This window comes from Echeneis naucrates, chromosome 7 (genome assembly GCF_900963305.1).
Source record: "Echeneis naucrates chromosome 7, fEcheNa1.1, whole genome shotgun sequence".
NCBI classification, from domain to species: domain Eukaryota; kingdom Metazoa; phylum Chordata; class Actinopteri; order Carangiformes; family Echeneidae; genus Echeneis; species Echeneis naucrates.
Window position 1 is genome coordinate 6,826,878 of NC_042517.1, and position 13,140 is coordinate 6,840,017.

Here is a 13,140-nt window from a genome sequence, read left to right on the forward strand (position 1 = left end):
TTTAAATAGTACCCAATACATTTATTGACATCTGACATCTCATTTAAGCATTTTATCTCTGATAATGAATTAAAATCAATCGTGAAATTGTCCTTTGAACATCAATAAGTGGATGTGAATGTGTGACTCTTTAATTTTTAACCTTTTGTCAACAGTAGAGAAAGCAGAGAGAGAGCAACTGTAGATTTTTTTTTTCTTTGTGTCACTCTTTTCTCATCTGATCAAGCCAGTTGTTCTTTCTTTTTTTTTTGTGTGTGTACAGGAAACAGAGGTGGTGAAAGCTGTGGTAAGATCAGAGTTTCGCTGAAGAGTGAAGAATCAATCTATGCCTCTGCGGTTATCAAGCGTAAAAACCTGTTTCTACTTTCACTTTTGATTTTTACTTAGAGCTTGGTTTGATGGAAGAGTCATTACATCGTTTTGGTGCATTTCCAGCTTTATCACACATTTTCTTTGGCTTGCTGTCCAAATTCTTACTCATTGTCACAATTTTTAATATTCATTTATTGAAACCCCCCCCCACCCCAATAAAAAAAGAAATGTGACAACGGGAACAAAAATTGCTTTACAGCAGCATGCTTGAATCTTTTTCCTTTAGAAATAATAAATTAATGCCATTCAGCAGCAAAGTTTTGTGTGAAGCAAAAAATAGTGTCTATGTATGGAAAGAGGTTGTGTTGGAGAATAAGGGAGTGTTTGCCTTTGACATCAGCGTCCCGGTTCACATCCTGTTGAGACAAGTCAGACTCATTGATGTTAATTCTGACATTTCTTTCACAAATAGCAAAGTAACTCAGAACCTGTGAGAAAAACAGAAACCTAACTTCACGTTCCTCAAAAAAGCGAGTGAAGTTATTTGGGGATGCATGTGATACGACTTCATTAGTTGGCATGAGCAGGTTTGATGAATGATTTCTTACGAAGTTTTTATCCATTAGTTATCGATTTTTGTGGATGTTGGACTCATCACTGCAGCAGTTTGGCTTGAAACCAACCACCAGATGAGCCAAACAGGTGTGTTGTGGAATAAGATGCAATAATAATTGGTATGCTTCACTCTGCTTCTCTATGGTAACATGCCCCACTGGAGATTATGGGATACGGCCGCACCATCCATACACACCATCCCACCCTAAATCCTTTGGGGGCCAATTACCCGCTGCTGGTGGCAAGCGACAAGTCAGAGCACGGCTGTGGCTGCCAGACCGCTGGTGTGCACGCTTCTCCCTTGGTGATTCCCTGGCTTTGTGAAAAGAAATTAGACTTAAATCACCTCACAACCAGGCAACGACCAATGTTCAGTGTACAATTTGAAATATAAAGTCGAAGAAACAACACCAAAGAAGTGATGTTTTCCATTCATTTATATACTAAGACAGTGAGGGGGCTCTGCTGCTGGCATGTTGCAGACGGAGAGCTAATTGGCGAGGGACTTTGTAAAAATCATTGGTTGAGTGGTGATCAGTGTAATGAGGGCCCTTTATACATCACACCTGGGCTAAGTCCTCCAATTTCCTCTAAGACAATGTAAATCTGTGTAATTATCTCATAGTCACCTGAGCAGAAGGGCAGGCCAGGGAGACAGGTGGATAAAACAACACAAAGCACTGAATGGACAGATGCTGCATATTGAGTGATGAGGTCTTTCATTTGGGGACACTTACAAGCCATTCGTGGCTAAACATTGTGTTTATGACTTTTCAGAGCCCTTGTGATGATTGTTATCCATTATTCATCATTAATGAATATGCTATCAGACAATTCAAGATCAGTCTCATGTGCTGTTCAATTTATCGTACAGCGTGTCTATTCGCTACAGGACATGCAATGTTAAATATCGACATACAAATGAATCAGGGTGGTGCTACTTTAATATTACATTATGCCTTTTTGGTTAGACCTTCTGTCTAACAGCTGTCATACATTTCTATTAGGAGGGTTTGATATTCAACATTTGATTTGTCTTTAGTGTGTGTGTGTAGTAAACAATATATTTCTGACCCTTCAGCACACCAACGGCGGAAATTGAATGCACAGCACTGAGGCTGCGTATCACACTGATCTCTGTCTTAAGTCTGTCACTTGGACACAAATAGTAAGTGTGATGTGATGCATAAACATGTAAATAGATACCATAATGCATGAGCTGTATAGGACAGCAAGCCTCTTGTGGTGAAGTCTTTTATGAATAGTTTGAGAGTTTTGCAACGCCACACACACAGCCGAGGCATTCAGCTGAGCGTTTAACTGAGGTGTTGTCCAGCGGCTGAAAACAGAGTCCTTCTGTGGGGTTTCCCTCCTTTTACATCCAGCTGTTTCCATGTTTACAGCTTGGCTGTTTCCTGCTTCTGTCATGTTTCGAGTTTTTTTTTTTTTTCATCAATACAGCAAGACAACAGTGTGAATGGACGGAAGGTTATATTGGTTTAGTTTTGCACTATGCAGTGTCGAGAGTGCTTGGACATGTACTTGTCTCAGAGTTCTCAAGTTCAAGATCTGGCAGTATCTCAGCTAACAACACATTAACCATACCAAAAATAAGTAGATACCCACGGAAATATGGGAGAGATTTATTAATACTGAAAAACAGTGTTATCGCTCTTATAATGCAAATGCAGCACACTGTTGCCAACCAGTTTTGAAATGATAAAAACTTCAGTATATTTCCTTTCTGCATGCTGTTCCTCCACTTCTATGGGAAAATCAAAGCAACTCTGTTCAAAATTCAGATAAAGTTTTATTCAAAGGAAGGTTTTGATCACCCTGTAGGCAAATAATGAAATATTTCTAAAAGCAAATGCTGATTTGAAGAGTAAGAACACATTACTTCACATCAATAATATAACAAAAGTTAGGTCCAAAAAGGACACATAAGATGATCTGACATAGTAATTAGGTCATTTTTCTTTTGCAGCCTGATTAATGACAGAGATGAAATATTATGTCCAAGTAAAATGATTCGCTCATGTTGCGTATTTTGTGACCAAGCAAATACAAACGTCTTTAAGAAGACTTCATGCGAAGGCCATCTGTTGTTTGTGGTGAATTCCCAAAGCACAACAAAAGCAACATTGATTCAGTTGAAGGCCTGAGGGCAGATACAGCTTCCTTAGTTACCCTGGATACTGAATGCAGATTAGTAGTGAGGGGGCACATGGAAATGTTCTGCAGATAAAACAAATATGAGTCACCGCTCCTTCTTTTCTCAGTTGATGAGCTGTGACGTAGATCACAACGTGAGCCACACATCAGCTGAAAGGTTACAGTGAAGAGAGCCTGTCCTGCTGCTCGTCACAGATCTGCCCTATCTCTTTTAATCCCCAAGATATTTGGTGCTGAAGGTGCATGCAATACACAAACACAATAAGGATTACGGCATTAAAGGTGAGTCAGGTAAAAGGCCATCACAAACGATTGTGCAACAAATTAACCATACGCGCCATGAATAAATAATCTGTGGTATTATATTGTGCTCTTGAATAAATGCTCCTGTATTAGCCCTATTTCTGACCATATAACCAAGAGCTTTGTAGTACTATTAAAAGCACTTTGGCACTTCAAATATTTTACATTCGTAATTCCATGTATCCATGTATGTAAATCCATGTATGTTGTGTGCGTCCTTCTTCTTCTACTCTGCTGCATTCCTGAAGAAAATATTGTAGTTTCGTATTCCCTTAATTTGCATGATAGCACTGTCTCATGCGATTGTGAGGCCCAGTAAAAGAAAATGAAAAAAAAGAAGAACAAAATAGAAAATAAAATAGATAATACAGACAACGTACTAAAGTTTTAACCCTTCCTTTCCCACTTCACTAATTATCTTCATTTCCATCCCTTCAGATTTGCCTTTTAGAGAACAAATGGAATTCCGAGCTGCATAAAATCTGAAGTATAGGATCTGAGTATTTCTTCAACCTGATCACAAATCTAGAATAAAACTGTTGTTGGTTTGACCTTGTGCATGCAGGCAGACGTATTTGCTTCTGTGCGTCTTTGTTGCATCTGTTTGGTCAGGCCTGCTGATGGATACTCTTATATCCTGCCTTGCGTGACCTGCTGGCCAGATAGCCATCAGTACCCAAATAAGTTCAGGCCAGGCCTCTGTGCTCCACTCCAGCCCTCATTTGGTATGCAAATGAAGCCTAAAGAAGGCAAACCTTTCAGGCCAGGTCAGGCGATTTAATGATGTGCCCCTCTGAACAGACTAAGCTTCAGTCAGGCTTAATGTCATAAAAGCTAATAGGTTACTTTTAAGTATATATTTTGTCACTGGTAGGCAGTTTATATGTGGTTGTTTGGTTAAGTAGGGCTACTTGGTTTTTGTGGATTTGATGGACAGAATTTATTTAAAGCTGGTTGCTCAGACTCATGAGCACTTTGATCAGCTTTATGTTGTAAAGTTGAGAAAGTAGTTTTCCTGAGTTAATTTTCTGACTGTAAGACACGAGGCTGAAACGTGTGGATGAAGGGAAGGCCACCAACCACAGAACCTGAATTGACTGAATTTTCCTCTGTGAAATATGAGCTGAGTCTCTGTTAGAATTTAAGGATAAAAAAAAAAAAAAAAACAAAAACAAAAACTGGTGGATAAGTGATTTTATTCACGTTTGGCTCAGTATTTCACAGACCTCTGTTTGTTTTATGACTTACAAATTCAAACAATCACCTTCCTCCATCTTTGCCAGCGTGGTTCTGCAGTAACCTGTGCCACGCCCCTGCTGAAACAGGATACAGCTCTGGCATTGTGCTCATTGTTGAGGGACTAATCCCGACAATTACACCTCAAGACCGAGAGTGGGTGCCTTACCCAGCATCCAGCCAAGATATGGCCAGGCTTTGGATTAGGTCCTTGTTTGCCCTTGGGGGCCAAGCACCCCTCCAGCCCCCAAGTTTGCTACTCCCCCACCTCTCAGTAGTCAGAATGACTTCAAACTGTTGGTGTGTCTTTCTCAAGTTTTACTCACCTGCACTTTGTTCACCTGTCACGCTTGCTGTAACTCAGCCGGGTTATTGTTGGGACAAAAAGGTGTGTAGATACAAAGAGAGGCAGAGGGAAGGCATGAGAGCAAAGGGCAGGTTTTTCAGGTTATGGCTCATACGGCTGAGAAGTAGGCTAAGGTTTATCCATCTGATAATACCTAACAGACAGTTTTTGAATACTAGGCCCCATGAACTGCCGGACCTTATGATTTCTTTTCTGTGCTTTGGACAGGATGGGTGTGTTCGGCGGTTGAGGATGATGGTGGTTTAAGCTGTTGTCTCTGTTGTAATAGGAACAGAGAGGTCGTTCCCACAGAAGCCCGAGCTGACATCATAAAAAACACACAACAAGATACCTGGGGGCTTTTTGGGAGGGTGGAGGTGGGCGAACCAGTGAGGTGGGAGTCGGAGGATGGGAGGGGTTGGGGGGGTTTGGGTTTCGCCTCATCTGCGATTGGCTGAAGGAATCACGGAGGGCACACCTGTGAGCGCCAGAGGCTAAGGACATTGGCTAGAACCTGAAAATTACACCTGTGGGGGAAAATGGGAGGAGGGGGGGTCGGGCTACATGTAAACCAAGCCCTTTACAAATTCAGCCTCTGTCTGCTTGAGGAGCTTAACTGCCTAACACCGCCGACAAGAGCTCCTGGAAAAAAACAAGTTCTGCTTGGACAGCAGGAAGATAGCTGACGTGCTTCAAACTGGTTGGTTTTGTTCCGGGGTTTGTCTACGGCTGCATCTACCTGAACAGGATGGCTTTTTTTCCTACAAACTACCACTCATGAGGTCAACTGTCCTTCAGCGAGACCAGGAAAGAAGAAGACTAGCCAATGAGGAGCCACGAGCCCTCATACAATGATGCCTCTTGTCTTGGGTTTATGGCTCGGCGACCACACCTGGGAAAGACGGGGTAAATTCACAAATGTGATCCCTTCTTTGTTCTGCATCTTTAAGACTTTAGCTGCCGTCATGACCTGTTGCTCAGCGACAGCATATTTATTTAAAATTTTAAGGACATTTGCTCATCAGCCGAGACCAAGAATTGTGCGGTCAAGCAAATTAGATCATTGTACGAAGCCAACGGCAATTGTGTACAGATCGACGAGGGTAGAAGTAGTTTCGATGGAAGGCTAAAATAATGTGTATCAAATTCCAGCTCCATTTAAGTAGAGAGAAAGAAAGGGAAACAGAAGAAGCCAACGCTCATTCCTAAACTGGACAGACCAGTTGGGGCAGGTAAAGGCAAACTGCCAGACTTGTCAAAGGATACGAAGACAGAGGCTGTCTCCGTCTTTGCGAGCATTAAAATTCGCTTTACAAGGAGACATCCACGGAATGACGGTACGAAGCTTTACAAATTTATAATCTCAAAACAATACCTGACTAATGTTATTGTCAGGCGATATTTATATGACAACTTTTCTTCAAAACCTGTTGAGCCGCAAAGGCACAGCCATCTTTTCGGATAGTTGTCGTTTCCGTGGTCAGCCTGCTACGTCTTCTCTCTTTCGGCGTTCTGAGAAAGAGATTTGATTGAACAATGCTCGTTTTTTGTGCCCTTTTAGAGGGGAAAAAAAAAAAAAGGAGGTCTTTTATGAAGGGGATGTGTGTCGAACATAAAATGTCTGCGCATCTGTTTTCCTTGCCTCTAAGGTTTTGCTGCAAGTTGAGACAGCAAGCAGTGTTGTACTTTTCAGAGCAGAGAATTCATACTACGTATCAGCAAGTATATTGACTAAGGTTACTAATGTTGAGTAATGTCTACTGTTTACTAATGATATTTTTAAGCTGATGAGGACTGTTGCAATCTGGGGGGAAGAAGGGAAAATGGAGGGAAAATGTCGACTGCATAGCTACTGTAGCGCGGCGGCTGCAGTGTGAGGTGGAGGATGGTGATTGGTGGAAAGAGAAACATTTGTTCATTTCTTTCATAAAGCTGAATAGCAGAAAGTCACATGAGCGCTGGCTGCTCCTGCCACTGTATGGCAATAGGGCGGAAAGTACAAGAGTAGAATTTCAAGAGAAAGGGAGATCTAATGTCTGGGAGAGCAGACGAAATGGTGGACTGATTTAATGTTGTGTGTTCGTGTTTGAAATGAAAGGGAACTGCACCTCTAATCACCACGGGGGTGAGAGGTTAACTTAAAGCTGCAGTTTGATTTAGCTGACGGGGGGAGTCGCACGCCTCATCATGGTTCCAGGGCCTTTTGTAAAAGTTAATGCCGAGTTAATGTTTGAAGGAAGCTGTTTACTTTTTTCATAAAGCAGCCATAATGATTAGGATTTTTATTATTTACACTTTCTGCCTTCAGGAACATGACAACATGGTTTGATGTTTTCACATGATTTATATTTTCGTGAATAATTCTAATTTTAGAATTCATTACATTTTTTATTTATTTTATTTTTATTTATTTTTAAATTTAATTTTCTTTTTTTTTTTTTTCCCGCTGTAACATTGCTAACATTCAGAACAGAGAGGAAAAAGGAACCAGCCAGTAAAGGTGGGTAGAATAGCAGTTAAGCTAAAAAAAAGAAGAAGAAGATGGCAGGAAGGAAGCATGGAAATCCCTTTTGATAATCGGATGTGTTGGATATTTTAGTCATTCAACGGAAATATTCAAAACAGAAAGGTGTGATAACCTATAGGAGGAGGAGCAACTAACGCTAAAATTACTGAGGTACATCATTCAATTAGAATAAAGTTAGAAAAAGAAAAGCTAAAGGAGCACATGGATGATAAGCACTATCATAGCCTGACCGACACAGCTACCAGACAGCTCTTCAGTACGCTGAAGGCCAACTTAGGTGGCGCTGTGATAACCTCTGGAGTTAAATAAGGTTTTTGGTTTCCCTGCCATTGTTTTCTCACAAAGACAGTGACTATTGATTAAGGGCCAGGCCAGTTTACCTATCGGGTTGTACACTTCACAGTGGAGTCACATTCCAGCACAGAGAGCAGTTACCTGATCACGCCTCACTTTGAACCGGCAAAGAGCGTGGGCAGCCGCGAGTAGGTAAGACTCCCACTGCACAGAGTAGCATGTACAACAATGGGAAAAACTCTGCACTTTATAACCTTGATGAGGAGCAGAAGAGGAAGTATTTGGACAAAAGGACAAATACAGGGGAAGTTTAATGGACGTAGGGGTTGGTTAGATATTTCTAAAGGTAACCTAGGACGTGCTGCTACTTTGATCAGGTACTGTTATTTTCACAGCCCGTTTCCACCGGCTGCAATTTTCTGGGCTAATCTTTTTTCACTCTTTCTTTCTCTCTCTCCCTCTTTTCTTCCTCAGAGGGCCCACAGCACTGGTTTATAATGCTGATGATTAACTAAATAGAGTCTGGGAGAGCAGGTCTGCTTGGCTTTCTCATTTCATGGGGCCTGACTGACCAGGAGGAAGACGGAGCATTCTCAGGCAGCGGGTTGGAAATTCAAGATGTCTTTTTTCTTCCTTTCTTCAGCCCCCTCCCTCCAAATATACTCACTTTACTTTGGTTTTGTTGCATTCTTTCCTTGGGGTACCTTTCACAACGGTAAGGTTACAGGTGCATTCTCCATTTTCCTTCTCCACCTTCCCTCCCTTACACTCTTCTTTCTTTCTCTTTCCTTCACCCTCCCCCTCCCTTGCTCTCCTTTTGCACTGCTTGCAGGAAGACTGGAAACCCTGTTTTTCTTAATGAACACGATAATCATTTTTCATTGGGGGTTCTGCTCTGTGACAACGTTGTCCAGGTTGTGAATAGAATTTTTAAAAGGGAGTTAAATTTTACTGCTTAAAACATTAAGAAAGGACAAAACCCTCATGTAACAAGAAGATTTTTATTAAGAAAAAGGGGAACTCTCCATGATTATGTTATTTAGCAAAGAACAGTGTATACCAACTGCAACTAAACAAATAGTATAATACAGTAAATGTTGACTGTTAGGGATTATTCAAAGGATAAAATCCTCCTAAATTAAAAAACAATAATATAGAAAAATAAACATAAATGTGGGGTGTGAAGATTTCACGCAATGTACCTGTGAATGATCCACATTATTCAGTAAACGACGGCCGTTTCAGTGACCTTCTGAAGGCTCAGGTCGGGCTGAGCAGCATTCCTTCAGCCTTTCATCACTCAGCAAACACAAAGACAACAGCCTGAGAGGTCTACCAACGGAAAACAGACAAGAAAAACTTGGCTTTTCCTCTCTTCCATTCCACCAAACATCTGGTGAAATGAACTAGACAGTTCGGCTTTATTAGAGCCAGACCGGTCTGTTGCAATGAAAGGATTGTTACCTGTATGCCGGGAAACTGTATGATGCGGGGCAAAAACATTTGCCTAAGGCTGAGTCGCTTTTCATTTGGTGGCATTTTGGAGTCCATGTGTGGGAAGGGACGCTGTTTGAAATTAGTAACTGCCATGTATTGTTTGAAAAGCAGCCCTCCCAATCTTGCTGTGCCATAGATTTGGACTAGTTGGAACAGGTTTGGGCAATCATTAACAACTACTGTGGCCCAGTCGTCTGTGACAGCAAGTTTAAGCTAAGATCCCCAAACACAGCTAGGGCTCAGAATTTATACTATGGAAAGAGGGCTTACCATCATGGACTTTCCTATTCCTACTTCCAATGATATTCTATTGAAATACAAGACTCAGTTTGCTACCGTAAAACCAGTTAGCTGAAATAGATTTGGGTCAAATAGACATGCATTTCATGGCTGCAGTTCCCCTTTTTTCCTGCAGAAAAAGGTATTTAAGCTTTGGCGCATTGCTCACACACCGCAGAGGCCTCAAAGATGAATTCATTTACCTTTAATAACCATCTCTGTTATGACATTTTGTTCTACAAGGACTGATACCTCAACCTATGTATCAGTTAGCGTTGTTGACTCTAAAAGTGTAGCTACAAGACGCCTTGAATTTGGGTGATCATCTCCATCTTACGAGGCAGCATTGGATATCCTCACTTTCTCTAATACTGCCTGGTAATGATGATGATAGTCATCGACAGACTACAACCTGAGTATCCTCTTTAACAAAGCTAGTGCTAGCTTACTCCCGGCCGGGGCCCTGGATGGCCTTAAATACTCGAGCTGCGACAGAAATGGCTCTCAGGATCCATCTTACCCGACAGTGCTGGATTGTACAACTGTTGTTCTAACACTGTCTGGTAACGATGTTTCCTGGGTGACTCTGTGGTCTCCAGCATCACTCTTGGGTTGTTGCCTATCATATGTCACCTTTAAATCCAGAAAATGTCATTGAATTTTGAAATCTCCATCATAGTTGGTCTTGCTGTCCCTGATATGTGCAGGGTCGGCTCAGTGCTCTGAGATTGTGTCAATGGAAATCATTTGTCAGGTGTCCCACTTTTTACTCAGACGTTGCTTCCCAGAAAGAGTTAACTGCCTTTTGTTTACTACACACGTATCCTCATAGATGCCCCAGGCTGCATTTCATGTGGATCAGTTCCAGCTAAGAATGAAAAGCAGCACAGATGATATCCAGTGTTGACACAGTTACAGTTGACAGACATTAGTTGGTATCATAGTACATACGTTTTATTTTCAAAAAATGTATACAGTCAGGTCAACTTTTATTTGTTTTTTTTTTTGCTTCTGTACGTACTTCCCTCTTTTCTTTTCTTTTCTTTTTTTTTTTTTTAAACCTTTATGGCAACCCCACCGCACCCAAGTTAAAGAGTAGCAGTCCGTTGATGGTTCCACCGGTCCTGCAGGGCCTCATTTCCTTGTTCCCTCCCCTGAACAGCGTCGCTCTTTGTGCTGTGTGGCAGTGATTGGTCCGACTAGCTTTACCTGCGTGGCACATCCTGAAACCGACACTTGAGCACACCCGAGAGTGCTGTACTGGGGATGAATAAAATGGAATCGTTTGTTTTTTGTTTTACGTGAAACAATTAAGACGCTTTTGCCAAAGTTCATCCAAAGTTTCTGAGGTTTCTGAGCAGAAAGACAATTTAATTGATGACTTTATTTTTTTCGTCAGACATCATTAAAGTAAAGAGTTCTTACATCACTTTACACTTTACGTACAGTGTTAGGCATGTAAAAATGTAAATCACACACTGATTTCATGCACTGTTGATTTGATTAAGATGAAATATGAACTGAACAGTACTTTACCGGGAGTTCTCATCATTGTTTGGACAGAAATCTGAATTTAATGTGCACAGTCTTTTAACAGACATTAGAAACAAAGCCTAATAATAGATGTGAGGTGAGCAGAAAGCTAATGTTTGTTTAAGGAGGGAGAATTACCTTGCAAAGATTGTGCCACACCTTTATTTGCCCACCCAGCTCCATTATCCAAGCTCCACAGAAACACTGAATATCTTTTTTCCCCCACGTTATCCCTCTTTGGTGTATGAATACAAACATATAGACAGACTGGAACAGAAAGAGTTTACCAAGCTAACTTTGCTTCTGACCTCTTGGCTTTTATTCTCTCTCTGCATGATTAGCCAGTCTACACATGTGAATCAATGAAAGTACAGTGTAGCGTGTACAGTCTGTGATTGCGATCAAAGAGGAACTGCTTGTTTCACGCTGGTTCTGCCTCACTGTTCTGTTTCTCTCGCTCTCATCTTCCTCTTTGCACAGGTGAAAGCTCAGAGGTCATCCTTGCAGCCTGTTGATAGGCGTCTTACCAGACATGGTTAGATGTAATTATTGGTGTCTAATACTGTCTGGTAATGCCGTCCATTGAATGGCATTACCTTCTGCTCTCTTACTTCCCCCTTTCTTGCTCTTGTGCGTCTGACATGCAGTATATTGACAAAGGGCAATGCAGGGAAGCACATCAACATATTTACAATAATGGCAGATGGTCCTGAACGATGATGACTATGGAACTATGATCCTTGCACTGGAAGAGTGATTGACTTGGTGGGGTTTCTTCCATGTGACTTGAGTCAGAGTTTCTTCACTGAGCAACATTGAGGCCGACTCTCTTCACAACAGGCGTTCTCAGTTAATTCTCAGCTACAGATTTGTTTCTAAAAGAAATTTTAATGTGAAAGTCAAATAGAAAATTCATTATTTCAAATACTTTTGAATGTTGAAAGATCAGCTTTAAGTTAATTGTTCTGAATTCCCTTCTAATATGAAATTTTGTGTCATTTGTCTCCAACTGAATTAAAAGGATGCTCACAGTTTTTGAAACTTCGGTATCATTGACAAACTGTACATGATATTGACTGCAGATGTTTCCTTATTAAAAAGTGAAAGGATTAAATAAAATGGGATAACATTTGAAATGTCTCTGCTGCTTATTTTCTCCCTCAGAGTATATATATATATATATATATATATATATTTTTTTTTTTAGACCTGTTTATTCAAATCTCCTGTGCGCTGCTCCCTTTGTAGCAGTTTCTCTGAGCAATCGTGAGCTTTGCCCTCGGCCTGGACGGAATGCCGAGCCCCAGTCAGATGTGGATCAGGTTACCGCTGAACAGAGCCTCTTTTTAAATGCCTCAATTTACCCATGAGGTCCCCCCCCCCCATCAGCTAAGCCCTCATTGTGTCCCGGTCTATGGCAGTATCAGTGGGCTAGCCTGACAAACCAAGAAGCACAACGTGTGATTTCACTTCCAGGCACAGGGCGACTCACAGTAAATACAGTAGTGCATTTGCTAACTTAAATCCATTAGCCTTTTGGTAACGAGTTATATTTGCTGACTCATATGGGATGTTATATCTTTCTTTCCTTTTTTTTTATAGCATCAGTCTCTCCCTATCACTCCTCACACACACAGAGCCGTTTCTGTGGCCACGGTGTTTAATTAAACCTGTTAGCTCAAGAATTCAGTTGATGGGTTAAACATAGTTCTGATTTTATCAAATGGAACTCAACCACAAAAACCATTTAGCATAATTAACTAAAACTATTTAACATAAGGGACTAGGCCATGACCTCACTGATCTGCTTGAGGGCTGACATTGATACTTTTTCCCCATCAAGGGTCAGGAAATGATTAGAGAGAAGTGATCATCTCTTATGACACACATATTCAGAATTTTTGTGCTAGTTTTCAAAAATAAATGTATTATTTTATTTCTTACAATTCATTCTTTTACTATCTGAAATTTAGGGTTGGGGATTAGTAGCAATGTTAGCCTGCTTTGTGCTAACAGGCAGAGA

General features: G+C 41.1%; 1 protein-coding gene across 1 annotated transcript in view; it reads left to right on the forward strand.

Moving 5' to 3' along the window:
• Nucleotides 1-5,603: 5,603 nt before the first annotated feature.
• Nucleotides 5,604-13,140, forward strand: part of LOC115046479 (rho guanine nucleotide exchange factor 7) — a 28,872-nt gene continuing 21,335 nt past the window's right edge. Inside the window, exon 1 of the mRNA XM_029506886.1 lies at nt 5,604-5,893. The gene's annotated coding sequence lies outside the window, so the exon portion shown is untranslated. The remainder of the gene's footprint in view (nt 5,894-13,140) is intronic.